The 17,298-nt window shown below is 35.1% G+C and overlaps 1 long non-coding RNA gene across 1 annotated transcript; it reads left to right on the forward strand.

Annotated features, from left to right (window-relative positions):
• The first annotated feature begins 4,260 nt into the window (after positions 1-4,260).
• On the forward strand, positions 4,261-6,931 carry LOC147838146 (uncharacterized). Its single transcript, XR_015523093.1, has 6 exons — positions 4,261-4,298; positions 4,615-4,727; positions 5,684-5,810; positions 5,985-6,070; positions 6,395-6,437; positions 6,535-6,931. It is a non-coding gene; the product is annotated as an uncharacterized LOC147838146 (long non-coding RNA).
• The last annotated feature ends 10,367 nt before the right edge of the window (positions 6,932-17,298 follow it).

The following is a 17,298-nucleotide window of genomic DNA, read 5'->3' on the forward strand; positions in this document are numbered from 1 at the left end:
CTCTGACCAATCGACGATCAAAATATTACCTATCTGGACATAAATTTTAAATATGGACCAATCACTTGCTTTTTAAAATGTCTAATCATCTTGTTTAATCTCACCCCTTTTCGCAGAGTCATTCGACAATATTTCCCAAGCTTAAACTCTAGTGTGACTTTAAGCTGCGGTCACACTTGAGTTTGATAATGCGGAATTCTGTCGTGCGGCACTGCGAACCAGAGAAACCAGATTATCAGGCATTAAAAAAGTGAGCGATTGATTCATGTTTTCAATTTCTGTCCAGAGAGGTCATGTTTTGATCCTCAGTTGGTCTCACGCAGTCACGTGATGTGATTTCGCAGGTCAGAGTTCACCAAGCTTGAACTTTGCACCGCAGCGACCTGCGAAACTTGACGCATGACCCTGCGTTTTCGAGCTGACGCATTTGTGTGCGTATGAATGGAAGTCTATGGGGAGAAAAGGCCAGTGTGATTGCAGCTTTTATCTGCTCCAAGTTGATTGACCTAACTCAGATCATCTGTTCTGAAACCGAAAACTCTGAGTTTTAAATCTTTCGGTAATGCCGAGTTCAGACTGCAGGGTTTTCAAAGTAGTCGTGTCACAGATGTTTTCACACTGCATGATTATCTGGGCTAGCGTTTTGTCGCTGCTTTGTTTACACTGCAAGATGGATCGGCGACAGGGACATTCACATTGCATGACTTTACTATAGGAAGAATCGCCGACAACTTCGTCCAAACTACGTCTCACAGCCAAAAACACGCAGTATATCTTTTGTTATTAACTACATAATGAAAAGAAGCCTTTAATGGGGTAGAACATGTACATATTTGCTCACCTGGGTTTAAAGGGATTTAGCCATTTCTCCTCAACGTTGTAAATAAACTAATTTCTTTCTGTATGAAACGTCAAACAGACATCATTGCTCATAAGTCCTGTCAAACCTCCACTAGTTTTTCCTCCATTTCGTGGGTCCAAATAAACCGAAAAAGAGCGCTTTTAACTTCTCCCCCAGCCTCCCGCTGGCCTGCAGCAGGTATACACACACGCACACACAAGTGAATGCTGCTCTCTCATTGGCTGTAGGCGATGGCTGATGTTATTTTCAGTCAAAACTCAATTCACACGGCATGATTTGAATCGCCGACAGCTCCAGATATTTAGCATGCCAAATATCTCACAGGCATCAGCGACTCATCGGCGATTCTCTCAGATCGCGTCTTTGATAGTTCATACTGTGTGATTGTCACTCACGTGCACGAGCAGCGATTTGCCTGTGATTTCAGGCATTTGTTGGCGATTTCTCAAAACCTGTCGGCGAGCCAAAATCGGGGCTAAAATCACGCGGTCTGAACTAGGCATAAGTCAACTCAGAGTTCAAGTGTATACTCTGAGTTGGTTGAACCTCCTTACTGAAACAGACCCCAGGTCTTAAAGGGCCATGAAACCTCCCTTTTTCTGCAGGGTGTTTTCAGAGGAGGGAAAGAGGGAAAGTGCATAAAAATTTGCATAAAAAATGGGAGTTTCGGTTTGGGCACACGATAACTTTCACAGAGGCAAAACAAACACACAGACGCAGAGGAGAAAGACAGTGACTGTGTTTACATGGACATCAGTAATCAAATTATTTGCCAAATGGTGGACTTTACCTGCAGTTTGGCACTTTCATTCATGCCACTCGTTAACGAGATCTTTGATTCAAGGAACTGCTGGAAGCTTTTTAATGCAATGTTTGATACCGCACGGCGAATGAAAGAAATAACCCTCATAACCAAAGCATTTCTTGGTAACTTAGATGCACTAGGTAGGTAGCGTCAGAAAGCCGTGTGTGTTATTCCTTTCACAAAATGCAGTGAAAATACTTCACAACGGTAATAGTTTGATTATGGTGTTTACATGTTTACACTCGGAGAGCCGCATTTGTGGATATTTCAGTCTATAATATTGTAGTGATACTAACGTACTGTAAACTTCAGTAACTTAGAAATCATTTGACTAAGGTCTGTCTTTAAACACTGAAAGAGAACTGCTGATGACACGAACTAACTTTTCCTCTGAATAAACAAACAAAGACCACTGATAGCTCACTTACCAAATCTGTAGAGACAGGACAATCAACACCAACTGGAGCCGCGTCTTTATTAAAAGGAGACGATCGGCAAATGCGGATTTCAACATTTCCAGATGAAAAAAGCTCTCGGGTAAAAAAAGTAAAGACACGTATTTCTGTCGCGTGCACCGTAATCCACACGTGAGTCCAGCTGCGCTCTCATAGCGGGGAAATGAAAGCAAAACCTTCGTTGCAGCACATTATATAATCAACCATGACAACCCGTATCACCAAACAATTCTTCTTCTCCCGCTTGTTTTTTCAACACAACAGAGCTTCTCTCTGCCGTCTGAACACTGTAAGAGGTAAAAACAGTCTTCAAAGCTATCATGCATATTAACGAAGTTGCACCGCATAAACAGTAGATTGCACTGATTGGTTTGAACCAAGTCTTTCTCATGAATGATTGCAGCAAACTCAGAGATGTTACAAAGTACTCTCAGGTACAGACGTCCAGTCTACACGCTGGAATTATACAAGTATCTAATCAGCGTGACGCAGCTTCAAAAAATCCGTGTTAAACAGGAAGAACGAATTTGCTTGAAATAACGCAAAAACAACCAATTTTCACTTTTAAGTGAAATATATGTGTCCTAATAGTGTTTATAACCGCGTGGGACACATATGTGTCTGTCAACATCTAAAAACATGTGTTTTGGTGTTTCGTGACCCTTTAAGATTTTGATGGAGTGTATATACAGAAAACAGCAGTTATTTTTAATATGGAGCAAAGACAAATAACCACAGCTTTTATAAACATAGAGTTTTGTTCATAATTAACAAAAATACATGTAATTTGGAAAACTCATCAAAAGTTTTGAAGATCTTGATGATATGAAGTAAAAAAAATGAAGCGATGGAGTAAATAAATATGTATGAATGGTTCATGGGAAATGTTCTGTATTATTACCCATATGCTATTACTCTCCTGAAAGGGGTTTGCTGTCAAAAAGTGATCGGCAAATAATGAAGAAATGATTGCTAAGACCAGATGGAGAATGAGTGTATGAATAACCAGAGGGACTACAATACCGTTTCATAGCAAAGCTTTTGTGTGTGTGTCTGTGTGTGTGTATTTGTTTGTGTATTTGTAAGTGTGTGTTCACACACCTTGCTGCTTGGTTCTGATCTCTGTGGTTTCAGGCCAGACTCTAGAAGGCTTTCCCTCCGTATCTTATCTTTCCCACTTGAGAAAACATGATTTACATTCATGTATGTTCAACTGAGCTACAGATAAAATGGGCTTTGTTTGTCTAGAGAGTTTTATTGCCTTTGGATACTGGCTGGGAAAGTTGTGTCCCGTGGGATAACTGTACTGGATCTGTACGGCTTCATGTTTGATCACCAACATTCCTGCTCCTAAATCATTTTAGATGAGGAGGGATGTGTAAAAAGAAAAAAGAAAAAAACTACACAGTAACCTCACAGATCATGCGTTAAGCAAAGGTTTGTTTCTTCAAGCTGTGTTCACATTTGCCCTAATTTGTCTGGGATCATCATCCTTTATGACAGGTGTGAGTGATTATCTTTTATGTGTCATAGATCAGCTCAAGCGGCAATAATGCAACAGAAATCAAGGGAAGGGTTTTCCCAGCTGTTTGTGGACATTTGTGTTCTGTTACTTGTGCAGATTATGATTCATCAACAGTTAAAGTTAGTTGAGCAATTATTGAGCACATTTGACTATATAAATTCTCTTAACCACTCAGAATATGCAGATTTTGCAGGTGTTTTTCAAAGAATTTAATGCTTTTATGCAGAAATGACACAATTAATGGTAAAATGTTTAAAACATTTATGTCAGTAAATGCAGTTATTTTTAAAGTGTTTATATATATATATATATATATATATATATATATATATATATATATATATATATATATATATATATTTTTTTTTTTTTTTTTTTCTACCCTACAGATGTAAACATGTACACAGCAAATTCATCAGAGTTAAATTCTCGGTGTTGAAGCATTTCAGAGTGAAGTGTTGACGTTAAAGAGTTAGATTTTGATAAATGAATATAATAAGAGTTAAAATTGATTTTATTCAGTGCGAAATCAAGGAGTTATCTTTTCTACACTTGGTGGTGTTATTTCCAACATCCGGGAATTCATGCAGCCCCAGTCACTGAAGAATTTTCCAGACGCCATTTTCCATCTGAGGTTTAGAACAGCAACTGGTGAGTCAAACTACCTAAATGTTGGTATTTTACTGACTTTCTTTAAGGAAACATGTAAACATATTGTTAAGTTAATAACTTTAGAATGGAGTGACAATTTTAATCTTCTGCGGTTCATTCATGGTCGTTTGTGTATCTAGCTTAACTGCATTACTATTCACTTCTTTTCAAGAATGTTTTTATATATGCTCACGCATACATAGTGCATAAAAACATCAAATGTACATGTTCAACACATTTCTGTCACGCTTAATGCCATTTTGTGCGTTGTTACCCATCTGTAAAATAAAATCGACACTTCTCCTTTAATTCGAAGCAAACTAGCGAGGGAATCCCCGGAGCAGCCTAACCTTAGCCTACTCTGCCCGGATGCTAACGGCAACACAGGACGGTTTCCATGAGCTCTGGAGAGTTTCTAAAACATATCTGGTGAGTAAATGAACATGCTTACTTGTAAAAGGCTTCCTGACTAAAACATGATTGTTTGTTATTCGTGTACGTTAATTTGGTTATTTTAAACACCGCGGCCCTTTTAAACTGGTTCATTCGTGGCCGTCCATCCATAGACTCGTGTTATAATGTAACAGTTACGCTTGAATTATATTAAGTGTTGACAACCATTAAAGTCGGAATGTTAACATTAATGTCTTTAAATGACCGCGTTTGCACTTTATCAGACATTTGACGTTACAGAAGTCTCCCGGAAGTTGCGGGACTAACGTTAACGTTATCCCGAAAATGCACAGAGACTCCCAGATGCCCAAGTAGATGCCCGCAAATGAATGATCATCTCCCGGAAATCGCGCGTCTCCCGCCTGGTCATTAAACACTTTGCACACCCCTCTCCACCGCATCCCTCCCAGCTCTTCAGGTACGTCGTGCGCAAGTCACCCCCACCGCTCTTCAGGTACGTTCGCGCGCAACTCATCCCGTTGCTCTTCAGGTTCTCATCTCTCCCGCTACCTCCCGCAAATCAACTCTGTATCCCCCGAAAATGACTTTTCCCAACTCGGGATGTCTGACGTTAGTAAGTTAGGCTATTTCTGTAGTCAGGAACATCTTAGTCAAGCTTTTTCTCCCGCATGATATTGTGCTTAAAACTATAGGCTAAACTTAGCATGTACTGTACACAACATTTCCGTTTTATTAAAGACAATTTAGTGCGTTGTAAACGGCCACCAGTCTGTAAAATTAATCAACTGATTCATATTTGAGCAGCCTAATGATGATACAGGTTTGATTTGTAGATTTATTATCAATAATCAACATCTGAATCAAAAGATATCTGAAAAAGTGTGAGGCATACTTTGTGATGTTCATCTCTCCTTTTTATCTGAAGGTTATGCATATGTGTTTGATACTAATGTGTTGTTGTTTTTTAACAGCCACAGTTCTCTATACAATAACACAAGACCCTGTGACGGTGGCTGATTAGAGACGGATGGTGTATTTCCAGACTTGGTGCAATGACCAAGCACACCTTCTTGGTCATATGTGGTGATAATAATGAAGGTATGTTTGATAAAGTTCTGTATTTGTTTCACAATAAGCTGAGAGGGTATTAGAGCATTAGAGAATAACAAATGACATGAAGGTGATAAGTTTTGTATTGTGGGTGAACTGTTACTTAAATAATGTTTTGCTCTGCTTTGCACTTTTCCTCTTCTGCTTATCCTAATATTTTAGATTATATTTGGACCTGAAACATCTGCTAGACTCCAGGAAAGGTGGCGTCAATACTGGACCTGAAAGGGCCTAACAAGTTGAATCTGGTAAAGAAACACGCACACACGCACGCACACACACACACACACACACACACACACACACACGCACACGCTTACAGAAAACTGTAAGTTTATGAATATTTTTTACACTGTGGCCAATATTTTGGGGAAGTCAGCATGACTAAATTATATTAAAGATTTTAAGCTCCTCTAAATTTTGCTCCAAGTGTTGTGTTAAATTGAGGATTCTGGACAGACAGCTGCCTGTTTTTCCAGTTCTAGTCATAGTGGTTAACCTAATTGTTTTTGGAGATCCAACAGTGATGTATGTGTTTTTTCTACTTTTCCATATCCTGTCACCTCATCCAGCTGGGAGAGTCAAGTTGTGGATCATCATGAAGATTTTCAAAAGGTGAGTTTAGATTTCTTGAATGTTTTATTTACTTTAAATGTTCTTTTAAATATATCATAGAATTTGATTGGAATTTGTTTTCAAACATTTATCTTAGTCATGCTGGAGTCTTGAAGAGTTCTTAGATGAGCATCACCCTATATCCGTGCATCAGGAACCACCAGACGAGCGATCAGCAGCTGCTACATCGTCATGGATAAAAAGGTCATCCTGTGGCTGGGAGGCACTTACTTCACAGGACATGCTTGATGAGATTTCCTAGCTCCAGTTTGTTTTCACACAAGTTTACAGCATTTGTACCTTCATTTAAACTGCTGTGTTTGATATGGAGGACCAAGGAAACACCAGAAGTGAAAGATTTGCACGCCAAGTTGTTTAAAATGTAATTTCAGAGGAAAACTATGCGTTCAGAAGAAAACTATGAGTGACGCTATATTGAACTTTCAAATGGCTCTGATGAAACATCAAGTTTGGACCAAAGGACTGAAACAGCCTTTTTGAGCACTGATCATACATATTTTGTTGATACTGTCTGTACTAATAAAGCATTTAAAGCATATTTGACATTGTTGCATTTTAAAAACTGAATGAATTGTTGAAGTGGTGAATGTTTTCAAATAAAATGTTTTTTACTTTGTAATTTACAGTCTATTTTACCTTTTTACCATATTTACACTCAAGAGAGTTGAATAAAATAACAATATATTACACCAGGCGGTGTTAAATATAGTTACATATTTTAACTCTGCCCAGAGTTAAAATTAACCCTTACTTCGGTGTCAATGTGCCAACCCTTTTGAAAGTGTTGATTTAACTCTGTTTTGAGTGGACCCCATGAGACACTTTCAAAGGGTTGAAATTAACACCCATAGAGTTGTTTTGGGTCCCCATATTTTGCTGTGTACCTTTAGGGTTTACTTTTGTAATTTTAACAGCCACGTAGAAAGCCTGGTGAAAGTGGTTATTCTTTTTTCTCAAAAAGTTCATTTTTTTGCAGTTATTTGCCTTATGTTCTATTTAATTATGAGATTTAATTAATGCATTTTAGTGACATTTTAAGCACTGTTTTAGCTGGATTAGCTTATCAGATGATCATCAAAACCACTCCTTTTGAAGTATTAAAAATGTTTCCTATTTAGAATAAAGAATACATTTCAAATACAAATATACTACATTATATATCATTATTCAATAAAATTCAATAAAAATAAAAATATATAGGAATCTGTTAAAGTGTTACATTTAAAAAAAAATGGTCTATTATCATTTATTAGGCAAATAACAAAAGTCACATCACATTGAACTTTCCTCAGTCAGAATTTAGCTTTTTTTTTTTCTTTTTCTTTTGTTTTACAACTTGTAAAGTTTCAAGATTTTTAGCTTCTTTTGTAAAAAAAATACATTTAACAATTCATGGATGACAAAAGCCAAATTAGTAAAAATCTAAATTTAATATGGTAATTTTTTGTTTGTTTCAAGAGTAAAGTCCAAGATTTAGAACTTCACTTCATTACATATGTTCTTGTAGGACTTATAAAAACAATTATTTGCGTTGACCAAAACTGATAAGCTGAAGTCACAAGTCTTACAGTCTTGCTTTGATGGGTTATTTTCACAATTGATCAAAATAGGACAAATGAGCTCATGTTTGGGACAAATTCTGAACCTTTGTCAGTAAGGGGTGGGTCTTTCTAACTGATGCAAAGTCACTGACCCAATGTGCATATATGCTGACCTAATGTTGTAGTCACTTTTTCTAGGAGGTGAAGCATATTAAAGGTTTGTAGATTTGATTGATGTATTAATTAATGGGTTCGTTTTTCTTTCATTTATTCACTCTTTCATGCGTTCATTGAGTTCAATAATTTGTTAATCTAATTAATCAGTTGGTTAGTGCATGATTGATTGATTGTTTCATTCACTTATCAATTTATTTTCATTCATTCATTCATTCATTCATTCATTCATTCATTCATTCATTCGTTTTTCATTTGTACATTCATTCACTAATTTATTCATTAATTCATAATTTTTTTAATTTGTTGGAAGTTTGATTGATGGATGTTTTTCATTTGTTGATTGGTTAATTCATGCATTCATTCATCAGTTGCTTAGTTGGTTAGAAGATTGATTGATTTGTTGGTTTGTTGGTTGATTGATTTATGCCTTCCTTCACCTATACATTTGTTTATTCAGTTATTTTTCATTTGTACATTCATTCATTATTTTATTCATTCATCATTTGTTTAGTTCATTAGAAGTTTGATTGATGGTTGTTTTCATTTGTTGATTGATTAATTCATGCATTCATTCATCATTGGTTAGTTGATCAGAGGACTGATTGATTTGTTAGTTTGTTTGTTTATTGATTCATGCATTCATTTACTTATTAGTTCAATTTTTCATTAATTTCTTTCATTTGTGCCTTCATCTGTACATTCATTCATTAAATTATTCATTAATTCATCATTTGTTTAGTTTGTTAGAAGTTTGATTGATGGATGTTTTCATTTGTTGATTGATTGATGAATGATTTGTCTGTTGATTGATTCCTGCATTAATTTACTTATTTATTTATTTATTTATTTATTTTTCATTTGTGCATTCATATGTACATTCATTCATTCATTCATTCATTCATTCATTCATTCATTCATTCATTCAATTATTCATTCAAGTCATTTATCTTTTGTTTAGTTTCTTAGAAGTGTGATTGATGGATGTTTTTCATTTGTTGATTGATTAATTCATGCATTCATTCATTGGTTGCTTAGTTGGTTAGAAGTTTGATTGATTGATTGATTGATTTATTTATTTATTTGTTCATTTCTTGATTGATTAATTGATTGTTTGATTGATTGATTGATTGACGGATGCATTAATTTATTAATTTGATGGTTTGTTAGCTGATTGATTGATTGATTGATTGATTGATTGATTGATTGATTGATTGATTGATTGATTGATTGATTGATTGATTGATTGATTGATTGATTGACGGATGCATTAATTTATTACTTTGATGGTTTGTTATCTGATTGATTGATTGATTGATTGATTGATTGATTGATTGATTGGTTGATTGATTGATTGATTGATTGATTGATTGATTGATTGATTGATTGATTGATTGATTCATTGATTGAATCATTTAACAACTTGAATGTCGGTTTTGTTTATCAGCTATAACTATTTGTATATTATGAATTTTTTATTGTTATGTTGTGGCACAAAAAACAAATAAATACAAATCTAAGATTTACAATCTAGTAGACAGTAACTTTCTGTCATTCTAGCAACAAACAGATCAGCATCATGATTAAACATTAGCCATTACATACAGAGTCCAGTAGTCAACAACGATGTCTTGGTTGTTAAGTACTTAAAAAAGCATACAATGATGCTGCTTTCCCAAAATCACATTCATGATGATTACACACAGATGATAACTTTATAATTTATCAAAAACTTTCCAGGCCTATGACGCACTGTTTTCGTGTGAATGAAAACAGATAAAAAAATTAAAAAAAAACGAATATCATATATCTTCATAGGGGTATATTCAATACTCTAATAGCATATATCTTGATTTTAAGAATCCCCCCGCTAAATCATGATTTGGGTCTTGTTTATGCTTAGCTCTACTGTATTTGTTCAGTGACTGAAACTGTCCATAACCTTCGCCTGTGGGCCTTCAGGGGAAATTCCCAGCAAACCTCTATCTTCTGGAGCTGATTTGCTTATGGTTTGCTGTGTGTGAATTCAGTTGGGGATTCTTTTGAAACTGTAAAGTACACCTGCGTTAAGCTGACAATGAGTCAATTACCCAGAAGATTTCAGAGCAGAGAAACACTGAACCCCCACCAAAACCAGGCCTTTTCTCCAGTACATCCAGCGCTGCGCCATCCAGGTTTGTATATCAGAAAGATAAAGACAGATTTGCATGTCGAGGTACACAAATACTGTCAAGCAGACAGCACTGCTGGAAATCAAGATGATTGAGATGAGATGAAAAAAACAAACAAAAAACAAGTATGGATATAGAAATAGTAAACGTTTGAAAAGTTTGCTTTAGCTGCACATTATTTAATTAATGTTATTGTACTTAAATATTCATTCATTCATTCTTTTTGGCTTAGTCCCTTTATTAATCTGGGATAACCACAGCAGAATGAACCGCCAACTCATCCAGCACGTTTTTACACAGGAGATGCTAACTTAAATATTATTAAAGAGTAAAAATATTACAAGCCTAAATCAAGAGTAATAATTAGCATTAATGATGTAATTTGTTTTGGAATGTGTTTGTAGCACTGTACAACACATTTTGGTTGTTGCCAATGATGCAGGACCTTAATTTGTATTTAATATTTAATCATTTGTATTTAATATTTAATTAATTTCATAAGCATTAAAACACTGCTTATTCATTATAAGTACAACAAAATTACTAATATTAAAAAAAAAAAAAATAAATATAGAAAAAATAACTCAAAGTATTCCTAAAAGCTAAAGAAGTATTATAATCATACTAAAATAGCAAAGCTTGTAGATAATGTTTGATTAAGAAAACACTTCCTCGTTACACATTACATCATGCAGTAAAAGCATGCTGTGTTTCGACAGTAAGCTTAACTGTTAATACAAGCCTGCGGTTATTTTTAGAAAATACTTTCCTCATTCTTGTCAAGGTTTGTTGCAATTTACTACCTAACAACAAAACACTTAAAACAAACAAACACACATCTCCTACTAGATGTCAGTTTTAGAATTGATTTATTTGTCACATCCAAAATATATATAATAAAATAATTACTGTAATACCAACCATAACGTGCGCAGATACACTACAAACCAACTTAATATACACAATTAAGATATATAAAAAAAGAAGTGTCACACAGTGAAGAGTTTATGATCTACCTGACAATAACAACAAAGGTATATCAATAAAGCTATTGTCAGCATTGGGCCTGATACATACAGTTGAAGTCAGAATTATTAGCCCACTTTTGAATACTTTTCTCTTTTTTAATTTTTCCCAAATGGTGTTTAACAGAGCAAACAAATTTTCACAGTATGTCTGATAATATTCTTTCTTCCGGAGAAAGTCTTATTTGTTTTATTTTGGCAAGAATAAAAGCAGTTTTTATTTTTTTAAACACCATTTTAAGGTCAAAATTTTTAGCCCCTTTTTTTTTTTTTGATAATTCTAAACATTTTTACAAAGCAATCATGTTTTATTTGAAATAATGGATACTTTAGATCTCACCTGAATTATAAAATAAAGCTAGAAATGTATTTCCTTGATTTCTTGATATACAGTTGAAGTCAGGATTATTAGCCACCCTGTTTATTTTTCCCCCTAATTTCTGTTTAACGGAGATACAATTTTTTTCTACACATTTCTAAACATAATAGTTTTAATAACTAATTTCTAATAACTGATTTAATTGATCTTTGTTATGATGACAGTAAATAATATTTGACTAGATATTTTTCAAGACACTTCTATACACCTTAAAGTGACATTTAAAGGCTTAACTAGGTTAATTAGGGTAACTAGGCAGGTCAGGGTAATTAGTTAGCCCACACAGAATCTGTGCGCGCAGAATTCCGCAGATTTTCAGTCCATCATTGATTCTGTTTATTTACTTGGTAAATGTGTGTAAATATTATATTTATTCAGTTTTTAAATTCATTTCAGTAATATTCTTGATTGATATGAAAATATTTTTATGATTTATTTACAAAAAGTAATATTTTCTATTTTTTAGTGGATATATTATATGAGAGACTTGCTTTGTTTACCAAATAAAGTGAATCTAATTAGATTTGCATTGTAAACGTTAAATAAAAGTTGAAAAGGCATTACTTTTTAGTTCATATGTTAAGGTTTTAGTTATGGTATTCCCAAAATAATTTCGCATAAATTCGTAGATTTTTAACAAATTTATGCGCAGAGTTAGCAAAAAATGCCGGCAGATTCCGTCTGACACTAGTAATTAGGCAAGATATTGTATGATGATGGTTTGTTCTGTAGACTGTCGAAAAAATGTTTTTTAAAAAATTCAAATCTGTTTTAATTCTAGCCAAAATAAAACAAATAAGACTTTCTCCAAAAGAAAATATATTATCAGACACACTGTGAAAATGTCCTTGCTCTGTTAAACATCATTTGGGAAATATTTAAAAAAAAGTCGAGGGGGGGGGCTAATAAGTCTGACTTCAACTGTATATAATTTAGCCAGAAAGCGTATTGATTTGCCTATAGAATTGCCTTTATCTTTTATGCATGAAGCTTGAGTGAAATGCTGAATATAATTGTGATAAGAATCTGCTCACTCATGTTCAAGCTCCACCTGCAGCTTTTGTCTTTTACAGCAGGTGCAGAAAACGGCCTGATTTTGCCCCAGCCGGGGCTTTCCAAACGAGCCTGTCTGGTTCACAGCTCCCCCTCACAGAACCAGTCACATAATTTTTGCTGTTTTTGGTGACGTCTTCCCTTTCTTGGCATGTCTTTTAGAAAAAGAAGAAGATAAAGAAAAAGAAGAAGAAGAAGAAGAAATGTGACGCCTGTGTCATTTTTTTCTTTTTTTTTTTTTTGTCTAGCTCAACCAATAAACATCGCAAACATCCCATTTTACACCTCACCGGTTGCTAAGAGTCAAAACAAAATAAATCTTGGCAAACACATGAAAACAATTATGTGTAAATGATGTAATCCAAGCATCACTTCTAACCTGCGGCCACCCACACTTCTTCTGTGCGTCACAGTTTTCAAGTATAAACTGCATTGACATCGCTTCATAAAGCAAAACTGAAACAGAAGTGAACTGGAAAATCTCACTGTAAATTCCTGTTTAGGGTTCACATTCAGTCAAGCATTATTCTGGCCTGCTGCATTTTTTTTTAAAATGCAGCTTAACATAGATGAAGTTAGTAAATACAAACTCTTTCAGTTCATTTGTAACAATTTAAGTTCAGTTTAGTTCAGTTCAGTGCAATGCAAATGTCACTGCTGAAAGCCAAAACAATGAGCAACTCCACCAATGGGCAGCTCCGATAGTCTCGGTCAAGCAAGCCAGAGGAGACAGTGGTCAGTGGCATATTTCACCAATTGACAGAAGTGGCTGGGATGGGAATGAACATTTCACCTCTGGCCAAACGTCTTGTGCAGAGCTGTATTCTAGGGGCTGGAGGATTAAACACATTGAGTGTCTGTCGTTGAGATGCATTGGGGTCTTTGCAGGAATCAGTCTCAAGCTCCATTCCTCCACGACCACCACAGCAACTGCTCAAGATACTGGTTGCATCCAAGTGTAGACCTTGGCATAAGGAATAACAGACTAACACAAGCAGAGATGGCTTCCAAATTATAATGTCTTTTTGTGAAGTGCTCTCGGTTCCAGTTGCCATAATTAATAGCAATCTTTAGAGCTTGGATATCACACTACTAAATACTAATTCCTTCCGGCTTGTCTGAAACCTACATGTGAAGCTGCAGTTACGCTAAAGTTTGAGCTTGTGAAATTCTGTCGTACGGCGCTGCAAAAGGGGCTGAATTAAGCAAGATAATTAGACATTTAAAAAAGCGAGCGAATGGTTCATATTTAAAATTTCTTAAGTGTATTTATGACAATTTGTATTTATATAATATTATTAGTAGTAGTAGTATTTAGTATATGGATATTTATATTTGTTTTAATTAAAAAGAGTTTAGATTTGTCCACCTGTATGGGGTTTTAAGAATAGGACGTGTGTTTGGATATAACACAGTTTTTTGACCACACTTTGTTTATTATTGTTCATTTATTTGTTTGCTGGAAATTGGAACTGAATTTATAAATAGTTTTGAAATAAATCTTTGGGCTTATCAAACTAAATTAAATATGTAGGCTAATAGATGTCTTCAGTGGAGTGAGTTTTCCCCGTTTCCTTATCCACAAATGTAAAAGAGCAAAGAGTAAAAGTAAAGTAAAGAGAAAGTAAAGAGGCCGAATGGTGGAGGCTCATTCTTTATCCTCGTGCTGCAGGTGGTCTGTTTAACTGTTTTCTCGCTAGTAAAGCGTTCAGTTGTTTTACTTACAAAGTCCACCATGTAAATAGCAAATGCACCATGCAGCTGACTCTTAAGGGGAATGGGAGATGAGGGTGCAGAGCATATTTTTTCCATCCTCAAATTTATAAAAACTAAATATTTATTCCCAAAACCACATTAAAACAACAAACATATTATGTAAATAAATACATTTTACTTTCAATGATCTTCTATTCACCTTATTCTCCGCTGACGAGCGGGCGTTTGTATTTGAATGTTTTTGGCTTAAGACTTCTGGTCTCATTCACTTTCATTCATTTTTTTTGACGCTAAAAACTGCTCGATACGCTGCTTGATGTTGCATATTGATACTTACATATTATATTATTTTACTTGGTATGTATAGTCTGCAAACATTTGTTTGTAGAGCAAGTAGTTTGACCGCTTTCTACCGTTTATTATTCCTTGTCATTTCTCCCATAGGTGAATGAATCAGAAGTTCTAAGACAATCGCGAAAACAGGCGCTCTTTCGCATTTTAGAATAAAGTCAATAATGACTTGTGCATTTTGTAAATTGTTATTCCCTAAAAATAAATGAATGAATTAATGAATAAGTGAATGAATGACTTTATCCATGTTTAGCTCTCTCGCAAAAAGGGAAATTTCAGCCTGATCTCACGAGGAAACGTTAAGCATTTCACTTTTTGTCAGTTTAGTGGCTAATTTGTACGAATTTGTACGAGTTCAGTCATACGAAAATGTACGATTTAAAAAGGAGGCGTGGCACCTAACCCCACCTCTAACCCCAACTGTCATTGGGTAATGAGCAAATCGTACTAAATTGTACAAATTAGATCATACGAATTCATACGAATTAGCCACTAAATTAAAAAGTTACGAATTGCCGTGAGATTGCGTTGGATGTTTTACTAAAAATGGACAATTCTGTCATCATTTATTCAACCTTTACTTGTTCCAATTTTTATGATTTATTTTCTTCAGTTGAACTTTGTCTTTTATAGTGGGAAAACAATTTAGAAGTCAATGGTTACAAGTTTCTAGTTTTCTTAAATGTTTTATTTCGTGTTCAAAGGAATAAACTCATAAAAGGTTGGAACCAGGAAAAGTAAATAGTGAGTAGTTATTTAATGGGTGAAATATCCCTTTAAAGTCTTAATAAAACAAGTCTGATTAATTGTTCTGTAAACATGAGTAAATATCAAGTGATTCTTTTTTATTATTTTAAATGTCTCTTTATTGAAGAATGTGTAGATATGTGTAATTAAAAACAGATAAAAAAGACCCTTTATTTATTATTATTATTATTTTTTATTTTTTTACAGCGCTGTTCTGTATCCTTTATACAAACCTGTGACTTGGGTAATAAACTAAGAGCCAATAAAATGTCCACAGGCAAATTGAGTTGTGGGATTCTCACAGGATGAATGTTGCACTGGGATTTCAGATGCCTGTTTACTGAGTAAACACCCACTTGGGACAGTTTGATAAGTCACTGGAGGTTAAGGTGAAGCAAGCGCTGCGTTAGTTTATAAAAACCCACCATATTCCAGATGGTGGACTTTATCTGACGAGGCAAAGCTGCTGAAACAGATGTATTTTCCCAGCTGTCGAAGAGGCCAGTGATTTCATTACTAATCAGTTCTCACAGTTCAAAGCCTTGTCATTGTTGTGTCTGATTTCATAAAACATCCAGCAACAGAAATTCCCCTTCGTTGATATTAGCAGATGTCGTTTAGAATGAGAATTAAATGTTGAACTTTCACCTGAAGCGTCTGTTTGTCCAGATACTGTATATCATCACATGATTTTTTTTTTTCTTTATTTGAAGAGACCAATCCAACCAATCTGACCAATCAATGTGAGGAGAGTTTACTCACACGTGACTTGCTTTAGCTCTAGGTCCGTTTAGAAACTTTGCCGTGTGAAAGCAAACCGCACCAAGAGCAAAGAGCAACAATGTAACAATTTTAATCTCTGTTTCGGAACAACTGAATCGATTCACAGTTTGAAAGTACCCTTACTCTCAAGAAGGTCACCTTGGCATCAGCAGCTGGGGAGTTTGAGATCGACTTGAGCTCAATCTTTCCTCACGTTGTGAAAGGGGGGAGCCCTGGGCTCAAGGATCCCTTGAGCTCAGGGCTCTCTCCCGGGACAGCACGCCAAACAAGCTATGTATAAATCGTGAGCTAAGTGTGAAGTCTTGAACAACCATTTTACTGCATATTCTTTGGCTTTTTTTTTTTTTTTTTTTAGGCTATTTATGCAACCTGATGGATATGAAGAAGTGCATATTTTAAGCACGAGGCTGTCAGATGGCATGTGCTGTAATGGCTCTTTGGTGACATAAAGCTTTGTTATAGTGTACTGCTTAAGAGAAGGGGAAAAACCTGTCTAAAACCCAGTGTTGTAGGAATGTACCTCAGAGGAACAGAAGCATGCTTTGGAAAGTGAAATGAGGAACAGCTTTAACACTAACTCACGCTTATAATCATTTCTTTCTGGTAAAGCTAGTGTGATTCACATTTATCAGACACACTGTCTTTAAAGTCTTAATTAGCCTGTCCATTGTTTGGGCATCCAGTCCTGATACTCTGATGACTTGAGCAACAGATTACATTTTAGGTAATAAAATTATGCTTGTGCAGTATCATCAGGCAGTGTGATTTAAAAGCATGTCTAAGTGTGGAAAATAAATTTATAGAGCCTGTAAAACTTGACAGTCAATTGTTGGTTCGATGTCTAATTTAGCAACAAGGTCATAAATGTCAAATAAAACAGTTTCAAGGCCACGGCAATTT

This window comes from Danio rerio, chromosome 23 (assembly GCF_052040795.2).
Source record: "Danio rerio strain M-AB ecotype USA chromosome 23, GRCz13ab, whole genome shotgun sequence".
NCBI lineage: Eukaryota > Metazoa > Chordata > Actinopteri > Cypriniformes > Danionidae > Danio > Danio rerio.